We start from the raw sequence: 10,960 nt of genomic DNA, 5'->3' as shown, positions 1-10,960 counted from the left end.
GAAATAATGACAAACATTACATTGATTAGTAAACCCTCTGCGTTTCCTCCGCCAGAAAGACATGTGAAATTGTAAAAAGAATTCAGAAGCCATCAGCTAAGTAGCTTGAAAGAGAATATATATATGGTGATTAATGTGTGCTCAGGAACATAGAGCCCTGACCACATGCACACCAGGTAGTATTGAAGGGGCATGGGAATTTTTAACATGAGCAGAGAGGCATTCGAAATTATTCTTTAGAATATTTCTATAACTTGCCATCAAGTTCACCAGTTACCAGGAAAAAAAAGTCATACAGACCCACCTGTCCAAGAAGAAGTTCGGCCAAGACACAGCCAACAGACCAGATATCAATGGCACTTGTGTACTCTGAAGCACCAAATATAAGTTCTGGTGCCCTATATAATACCGTGAGCAGATATATGATATGTTGGGTTCCCCTGGCACCTGAAGATAAAAAAGATAATGGGAGTTTTTCAACACATCACTGGCATAATTTAATATCCACTACAGAAAGTAACATAATTAACATACCAGCATCTTTGCACTACCAAAATCACAGATTTTTAGCTGATGAGTATGGGGATTAACCTGCAGAATTCAACAAAACCTCAAAAAGTAATACTTTACCACATAAATAAACAACAAAACATCACATAGCAGCTATAATTTTTGCAAAAACTTCCATGATATATATTGCATAAATCATTCAGAGGCATGAAGATGAGGTGATGACCAATTGCTTTCAACTCCCCTTTAAAAGAATATTTTCTAGTCTCATTGCAGGAAAGCCAAAAAAAATAGCATGTCCTGGACTGTGGCAGCATATTCTCCAATTTGTTACTGGTGAACAAGCAATTCATTAGGATTTGTAATCTTCAGCACAGAATTCATGTGAAGGAAACTAAACTAGACGGGTGAAATTTTTTAATTTTGGTGGTTGCGAATAGCCAAGGATTGAAAGACTTCTATCATTTTTTCATGTTGATGCCAAAGCAAAGGGGAAAATGGCAGAAAAAAACTTACCAGTAAATTCTGCGGCTTTATGTCACGATGGCACACCCAACCACAAGGTGCAAGTAATTTAGTGCACGGCAAATCTACAAAGCCATTAAGTAGAATAAGTTGACTCATGAAACAGTATACCATAATTTTTTAGAAAAATATCCAGAGCACAACACCATAGGAATCTCAGTGTATCCAAAATAAACCAAGAAAAGGCATGTTAAAAAAAAACACACATATACAAAGTTTACCTGGTAAGTATAAAGTTGAACATAAATAATGGGCATGTGCTGGTGATTCATCCTGTTAAAGTGCCTTGAAACTCGATGGACAGTCTCAGATATATACTCCAGAACAAGGTTAAGATATAGCTCATCTTTTTTCAGTAGTTGAATAGAAAACAATGTTTCAGCTTAACGACATTAGGATGGTCAAGAAGGCGCATGATTTGAAGTTCTCTGTTCTTGTATCTCTTATCCTGTAATACCTTCTTTATTGCAACTGCTTCACCAGTTTCCAGGCACTTAGCCTGCAGACCAAAATAAAAAGTAAAATAACAGAACAGAATATTATTAACAAAATAGATGCTAAACAACAAACGATTGTGGTTGCACGCAAGATGCTGGCTAATTCCACAGACCTGATAGACAACACCAAATGAACCCGTGCCAACCATGTGTTCTGCCATATATGAGATTGTCTGGGAAAAAGAAGATATGTTTAGCAGAATTGTCAAAAACTAACCCATATGATGTATAAAATTAACATGTAGCCCTAAGAATCTAAAATAGTTAAAGTGTTACATAAAGAGAAGTTGAGGGTCGGTAACATTCTTTCTCAAAGGCTTCCTTAGCATGGTATTGCTGGACCCGAGAGTTGGGAGGGATGGTATGGTGCCTAAACATTACATCTCCACATATGCAAGTGGAAATCTATAATGCATTATTCTTCAGGACATGGAAAAAATCTACTTTTATAAAAACAGCCATGGCAATGAATTTCCAAAATAAAAACATTCAGAATGCTCCCTAACTACATGAAGAAAAATGTGATGAAACAACAACCCATAAATTGCAAGAACATTCAACCAGGGTCGTCAAATAACCTGCTTTGGCTGTCCATTCCGACCACCTACTTTGGTTGCAATAATCTGACCAGTTTCTGTCCCATTGCCACTCACAATGGCAGCTTCCACTTCCTACATGATCAGAAACTTAATAGAACATCCCAAGAAACTATGACACAGTTCATTTTACAAAAATATTACTGAGATCTCCCCAATTGTGTTGGGTGTTTAAGGTGGAGTGGGGTTAGTTATATATAAAAACTTACCTTTTCATCATGAATAGTGGTTTTTTCATCTCTGATCTTCATTTGATGCATCTCTTTGGGAAGCTGATCATAGCCTGATTTTTCTGTTCTTGTCACCAAAGTGATGTTAGATGTGCTCGCAGCATTTTCCTGTGATGTAGAAGCCATATGCTGCTCCTGATCTGTGACACTTCTTTCAACTAAATAAGATTCTTCATCAACCTTTCGTTCTATTTCTTGATCAACCTTAGCCCTCTTTTTTCCAACATCCCCACCCTACATGAAAAACATCATGTTTTCCACGAGAAATCAGATGAATAGCATAATACATTTTCTTCTTCATCTTACACTTTCACAAATATAATTGTACCATAAATCCCATTCTATCTCACATTTAGTTGCTAGTGTTAATTGCACAGCCATTTCATATCCATTTATGATAATTAGATTTTTATTGCAAAATATAATTTTTAGGACAAGACAAGAAGCACCAACTCTCAAAAATCAACAGATGATCCAAGAAATATAGAAAATAAATACCTCGGCCACTAATAATTTCATAAGCTTCGGGCCAATATGGTAACTTGGTTATTTAAACATATATCCAATATGACCACTCAAACTTACCCCTAGGTAGAACCGAAATAATTAGACTACAGACAGGCCAATATCGCAACTTGATTACTAAAACACATATCCAGCATTAATACTTGAAATTCAGTCTAGGTAGAACCAAAGTAAACAGAAATGACACATCCAAAAACTCATAATTCAAGAATTTAACTAGATGTTGCACTCTAATTAATGCTTCTTCGAGTGAGCACTTGGAAATACAATGATTCTCAATATCAACCAGGATTCTATTTAGGCATTTAATCATTCAGTGCAAATCTATCATAAGATTTCATTGTTATCATCATAAAAGGACACCGCATCTTATGTGAATAACTTTCTTCTAGCGCTCCATCTTGGCTTCACCTTTATTTAAAAAAGGAAAAGCTGATAAAGATACATCTTAACCATTCTCAGAAAAGAACCAAGAATTGCAGCATGACGTACCACCTACCACAACAGCAACACACTAAAGAAAAAACAACCGGTAAACTTCACTTTCACCATTGGGTATCCAAATAAACAAATAGCATTAAATAGATCCTATAACATTTGCTAGAAATTATAATCATAGTTGGCACACAATCAAAAGAGCGCTCACAGTAATATAATCATCATAAGGTAATAATAGAATCTGATGTTACATCTGAGCTACAAATATTATGTTAACCGACATAGATCAGCCAACCAATCAAACCTCTTTACAGGATTAAATGAACATACAACAAGAATGGGAATTGCTATAATATAGGGCCCCACGAGTTAAAACCACATTGAAAGTAAGAAAGCCTAATTCCAACTACTAAATACCATCTCCTTCTATAGCAAAAAAACAAAATAAGAACAGATTGGACCCAGTGCTTCCCATAAAGGAATAAGAAAAACCACGGAATTTTGAGCTTTTTTTAAAAAAAAAAAAAAAATAGAGCATAAGCCCAGTCAGGAATCGGTCCAAGCTCAATGAAATGTGGTCAAGCTCGACAAAAAAAAAAACAATAGAGAAACATGCAGGAAAAGAAATGGAAGAAAAGGAGAAACACATAACCCCCTTGTTTCAAATTTAGCTATCATCCATAGGAAACCATAAAGCAAGCAAGAGCCTTCTTGACCAAATTTTCTCAAAATCCAAAAGGTATGAGCATAGACATTAAAGCTCCTGTTTTTTCATTTATTTACCTCATTTTCTTAGAACCAAGCAAGCAAGAATTTTCAAAATAAAAACAGAAAAGATTCAAACTTACAGGATCGGATGATATAGAAGTTCGACCTGAAGCAATGCTCTTTAATCTACGCATCACATTCATGGTTTCCTTTCTCTTTTCACCAACAAACAAACCAAACCCTAAATTTTCTTTAAAGAAAATAAAAAAAATATTGAAAAAAAAAGACACAAACTCAACCTTCTCTCCGCCAACAAAGAGAGAGATGGAGAAAATGGTGAGAGTAAAAGAAGGGAACCCAAAAGAGAAAAACAATGAACAACAACAACAATAAAATCTTTCTGTTTCTTTCAGAATCTCTCTCTCTCTCTAGAAACCTTAACTTTCTCTCTCTAAAAATAATCCTTATGAAGCTACCATGTGTCTGTTTTTTTTATATATTTCCTTGGTCAAATCTAATCGCCCTGAGGGATCAATCAGTTCTTGTACGGCAGTCAAAGTGTATTTTTAACCGTTGATCGGTAATTGTTAGGAATAATCGGACCGTCTTGCTTGAGAAGTTTTTTAAAAGTTAGAGGTTGGGACTTTGTTCGTTAATGACTGGAAAGGGATTGGAGGGCAGATATCGATGTTGAACGGAATGTTCGGGTAGGTTTGACTGGTCTTTGATGATTATTTTTTTTTGGCGGGCTGGACTAGATCAAATTCATAGTTATTAAATCTGGGTTGAGAGTTGACTCAACTAGGAGACCAGGTTCTAATTTTATAGGTTAATCCAGGTCAATTAGAATCAATCCGGAAATTCACTCCTTTTTTCTTTTTCTTTTGAAAGTTGTTGACAACAGCTTTAATAAAAGCATCTTCCCTCTGATTTTAGAATTAAGTAACGCATTATCACTTTAAAATGAATTCTTTGTATAGCCCAAATACCTAAGAAAATTAATATTCCTACGACTTTGTAATTTACCTTCTCTTTCTAGTAAAACATGTTTCAATATTTCCTAGTCAAATAGCTCCAGAAGCTACGAGGAATGCCCCATATTGCAATTTAATATATTTTCCGATCAACCAAAAATTTTGAAGCCCTAAACTTTTCCCCATCTCTACAAAAAAAAAAAAAAAACAAAAAAAACAACAAGTGCGCTCCCCCTGGCTTTAGATTTTCTCTTCCAAAATCAGCCAAAGCTTCTCTTTTTGCTTGGCCAAAGCAGCTACTATAGAGACCCCGCTACAACTTCACTCATCCCTTTCTTAGTCACCCCCTAGCCTTTTGGCCAAAACTAGAGAGCCCCTCCTTCTTCTTCCCAAGCGGCCTCCGTCTATTGGCCAAACCAGAGCCACCACCCACTAACACAGGAGACCAACCCCACAAATGTCGTCTTTAGCTTCTCCTGTATTTGCTAAATCGAGACCCAACTCTCTCTCATTCGACTAGCCCCTAACAATTGCGTCCCTCGTTCTCCCTTCCTCTCTGTTGCTGTTATCAGTAGCTCATTGTAAAGAAGATGATGAAATAAAAAGGGAAGTCGAAGGACATAAACCACGCTTGAAAAGGGAAAAAAAATATCGAGTCTTGTTTGGGTTCGACCGTGTAATGGGTCGACCCGCCGGGTCGATCGAGTTTTGCCGGGTTGTTGCACCGACCGGTCTTTTAACAAACCTGGACCAGTCCAGGTCCCAGATCGGCCAGGTCGACCTGCCGGGCCGGTATGGATTTAATAACCATGATTGACATGACCAAAAGATTGATGTCTACTCCCAAGTGCAGGAGTGTCGAAGTAATAAATAACTCGGCAAGACCAGGATCGAACCACAAAGAGGTTAATTGTATAAATTCTAAATAAGAAGACAACAACAACAACAACAACACTTAGTACATGGCGTTATACCTGAGAATGATCTAAAAGATCGGGTCACAGGTTTCCAGCCTATATACTGAGTTTATGAAAAGATCAAAGAGATATATTATATAATATAAACAAAATGTAAATAATAATAGTAGTAGTAGTAGTAGTAGTAGTAGTAGTAGTAATAAAAGAAGAAGATGAAGAAATTAATGAGAACTTTGAGATGAAAGATTAATGTAAGGATTAAACAATGATAAAAACAAATGTCAAGGTTAGAGGATCCACTAATGGTATTTCAAACAAGTATAGTATAAACTCTTATTACTTAATTTGGAAACCACACACGAAGTAGGTACTAATCAGATGATTTGTCATTAATAGCTCATTATAAATTATTAACATGATCATATTAATTATCTTATTTACATAACACCAAACTTTTAAATATTGTCAGGAATTTATGATGTTAACTGATGTTAACAACAAATCAAGTTCCTTTCATAGCTCAGGTGTAGGTAATACCATATGGTTGGGCTATGAGAGTGTCAAGCATTTGTTGTACCAAGTGTTATACAATATAAATCTAGATTAACCATTTAACAAGCAAGGTATTAAGAATTAGTAAGATAAAAAGATAAGACATGTTAATATTAAACATTAAGATCCATGTTGAGTTTACACTATATATATTCTTACACCATTAGTGTAACCTTTTCATCTTGACATAATAAGATTAGCTAAACATAATGAAGAAGAGAAACATAAATAAACAAAACAAGAACATAAAGAAAATACAAGTTAACTAAGTAAAGGAAAGAAAATGAAAAGCATGAACAAGATATTAATGAAAGCAAAACTTAAAAATTATAAAAAAAATATAAAAAGAGAAATAAAGAGCATGAACTTGATTTGAACAACCAAGCCCCCAAATACATGGCAAATGCCTCCTTTTATAGGCCAAAATTCAAAATTATTGATTTGATGACTAATTATTGAGTGGGTGGCCAACTTTTGACTTTGTGAAAATCCTTATCTTCTTGTCTGAATAAAAAAAAATACTAGCATCAGAACTGGGTCCACTTGAAAACATGAAAGTTGCAGGAAATTGTCTTTACAAATCTGTGTAAAAATTTGAGTTCATTTGGACTTCTAGAACTCCAGATATGGGCCAAACACTGAACAATGTTCGAGCTGCAGGACAAATTCGGACTTCTTTATTGTTGCTATAATTTAAACTTGAAAACGGCCTTCTTAGATCTTGATGAAAACATGAAAGTTGTAGGCCTATGTCTTTCTGAATCTGTGTAAAACTTTGCGGTCATTTAGACATCTAGAACTCGAGATATGACCAAATTACCGAACAATGTTTCAAGTTGGACTGCACCAACATCTCTTTTCTAAGTTTGGCCTTCTCTTTGTCTTTTCAATTTCCATACTTGAACTCATTAATCAATCCTTTGATTTATGTGATAGGCCTGCATTTAAGATGAACATTTATCATATATTAAGGCATTTTATAGTATTAGACTTGTTATTATAAAACATGCTTTAGTTAAGGAGTTATTGATACTTTAAGTGCAAAATGATGATATAAAACCTTGATAAATATGCACTTTTAAGTACTAATCAATGATCAAAACAATTTTTTTTGTCCTTTCATTCAAGATGTGAATAGAAACGTGATATAAATTGTATTTTTTAAAATTTTAATTTTTTTTTGTTTAAAATAATTTTTTTTATATGTTTTTGGATGATTTTGATGTGCTAATATCAAAAATAATTTTTTTAAAAATAAAAAACTGTATTTTGATGCATTTCTAAGTAAAAAATACTTTGAACACTGCTACCAAAATTCCAAACACATCCTTATATGGATATATTGAACAATTAGAATACAAAATCCAAATAAAAAATATATTAGTACAATAACAAAAAATTTCAGTAAAATAATATATTTTTATCTTGTTATCATTCATAATCACGATTAAATCACAACAGGATTGTAATAGATGTCAATATTTATAATCATGGTATTTAATCAAATAACCTTAAAAATCAACTGATTGTTTTATAGTATTCAGTTAAATCAATTGACACTGTAAACAGAGGTAAAGCTTACGTGTAAATACTGTGGTTCAAATAACTGAATCAACTGGCCAGCGGGTGAAGCTAAACAAAAGATATTAAGGGTACTGCATCTCCTAGCAACAAATTTCTTCAATATTTAAATAAATAAAAAACATGTTTTTTTCCACTCTTTTTAATTGTTCTTTTTAGTTGTAGAGCAGAACAAATTTTTATCTTTAGGCTGTGTTTGTTTTTTGAAAAGTTATTTTCGGGAAACCACTTTTCAAACTTTTCTATATTTGTTTGTTATTAGAAAAGTTAATCAATGAAAAACACTTTCCGATCAAGAAAAAATATTTTCCAGTCAAAGGAAAGTTCGGTTTGGTTTTTAGGAAAGTGTTTTCCTTTTATTTTGGATAGAAAACACTTTTCGGAAGTTGTGAAAAATTTAGAAATGTCATATTATTTACTGATTATATCAAATTTGATCCTCAAACTTTTGATTGCTATTTATATTTTGTTTTGAATATTTATTTTTCAATTTAATCCCTTAAAATTTAATTTTTATATTCACTTTGGTCTTCATTTTTATAATTGTTATTTGCTTTTCCCTTATCATTTTTTTATTGAAATTTTTTATCTATCAAATTTGGTCATCATTCTTTTGATTGTTACTTATTTTTATTTGAAATAATTTATGAAATGCTAATTATTATTATTTTAATTTCTTCATCTTTTATTTATTTTTATTTTTTAGATTTGATCTCTATTATTTTAATTATTATTTATTTTATTTGAGATAATTTATGAAATTATATTTTTTTTTTCAATTTCATTCTCATTTAAATTTTTAACTTGTAAGATTTGTTCCTCGTTATTTTAATAAACTTGAGAAAAAATAAAAACATTAATAAGTTATTTTTTAGCTTATTTTTCATGACATAACCAAACACTATAAAGTATTTTTTTAATTTATTTTTATTACACTACCAAACATAAAAAAAAAAAAATTATTTTTCTGAAATTTATTTTTACAGAATTCAATTTTTCGGAATTTATTTTCAAAAAAAGAATGTACTAGCAAATGAGGCCTTAGTTTTAATGAATGGCTAATTGACATCAAGGATCGATATCCCATCAGCACGTAAACCTTAGCTAGAACCTCCCCATTTCTCCCATAAAAATCACAGAAAACCCTAACGCAAGCAGCCTGGAAGGAGGATGAGCACTGTCATAAACACCTTCTCTCATCCATGACTATAACAGTCTTCTGCTTAATTATCTCTTCCTGAAACCAATCTAGAAACAACCCCTGGTTCCAGCCGTAAAGAACCACACAAAGCACCATTGCCTCCCCCCTGTTCCAGCTGAAAGAAAAGAGCCACCACCTCACACTACACCAGCACCCAACACTTTACCAGTAGACCCCAAGCTATTCTCCACCATTTTTCCAACGACACCTCACAGACCCTCTTCTCACACCCGAAAACAATTATCTCCAGTCTCAAGACTGAAACCAACCATGGACGGGTGATAGGTTTTGACAAAACCAGCCTAAAAATCTCTGAACTTCACAGTGTGAAAATCCTTATAGGTACTCACTTGCCGGAGATCCACGACTCTATAGCTCTCATGCTAAACTCCAAGTTAGTACACATACAGCTGGATGAGATTGACCTTTTAAGATATCCAGAGGCAAAAGGAATTTCATACTCGATGGCAGAATTTCAAACCACATTACTTCAGGGAGATAGTGCTGGCAGTGACTCAGATGATGAAGTGTACACTGATCTGGCTTTTAACTTGGCAGGAGATGACAACATTTGCAGGCTAGGTATCGCTAATAAGAATTGTGGATCTGATGACAAGGGACACACAATGGAGGTAAGGAAACACAACCGACATGGGACATATGAGGTCTACGATCATAGCTTTGCAGCCACAATAAATGCCATTGACAACACAGAACGGCTACATATCATTGTTGAAGATCTCTTTCCAGAAATAGCGGCTCCTAGAACTCCCCACCACTGTCTCTCTACCAACAAGCTCTCCCAATTTCAACTCCAACCAGAGCGGGGCCTTATCTTATACGATGTGAATTCAGCAAGCCCAATAGAACATCCAAGCATGGCTTTCAAAAGAGCCTCCTTCTCGCCACAACCTTATACCCCTGTTAATAGTGATGATTCTTTAGAATCCCACTTCAAAATCCAAAGCTTGCCTCTTACTTCTAACCAACAACAGACCCCAACAGCCAAACAACCAAGACTAAAGAAAATATCCTTTACTGGGAGTCTCATCTCCTTGCACTCTTGAGCAAGCATATCTTCTATAGACTCTTACATCAGGGTGAATAATACCCGTAACCTGAAAGAATATGCAGCGGAGTCGTCCCACAATGAAGTCACCAAAATGATCCATTTGGGAGAAGCTTTGGGTCTTGGTAATTCAGCTCTCTTGGAATAATTTTCTGGTCTTATCATAAGACAGCTAGAAAAGGAGAAGGAAGATTGGCAGAAACAACAATGAATAATAAGTTTTCATCCCTGCAGATAGGCCTTTTAATTCTGTCATGAATATTCTTTCTTGGAATTCCTGTGGCTTGGGCATGATGAGGAAACGAAGAAGAATCACGAAATTAATAGCAGAATATAAGATTGATATATGTTTCATGCTAGAAACTAAGCTAGCTAATTGTTCCATTGGTTTTGTATCTCGTATTTGGAATGAAAATCATGTGAGTTGGTTTAGTAATGATGCTCAAGGATCAAAAGGAGGTTTGCTTGCTATGTGGAAAAGCACTAACTTTGAAGTCTCTAATATTGAATATGGTCATGGTTGGATCGCTTTATATGGTAAACATGTTCACAGTGATTTTCATTGCTTTGTTATTGGCATCTATGCTCCTTGTAACTATCAGGACAGACAAAAACTTTGGGAGGATCTCATTCTTCT

General features: G+C 34.3%; 1 pseudogene; it reads right to left on the bottom strand.

Annotated features, from left to right (window-relative positions):
• Positions 1-232: 232 nt before the first annotated feature.
• LOC118042261 (shaggy-related protein kinase theta-like) lies at positions 233-4,650 on the bottom strand (annotated as a pseudogene).
• Between the last annotated feature and the right edge of the window lie 6,310 nt (positions 4,651-10,960).

Source organism: Populus alba, chromosome 2 (genome assembly GCF_005239225.2).
Source record: "Populus alba chromosome 2, ASM523922v2, whole genome shotgun sequence".
In the NCBI taxonomy this organism is placed as follows: Eukaryota; Viridiplantae; Streptophyta; class Magnoliopsida; order Malpighiales; family Salicaceae; genus Populus; species Populus alba.
This window is presented reverse-complemented; position numbering and strand designations above follow the sequence as displayed.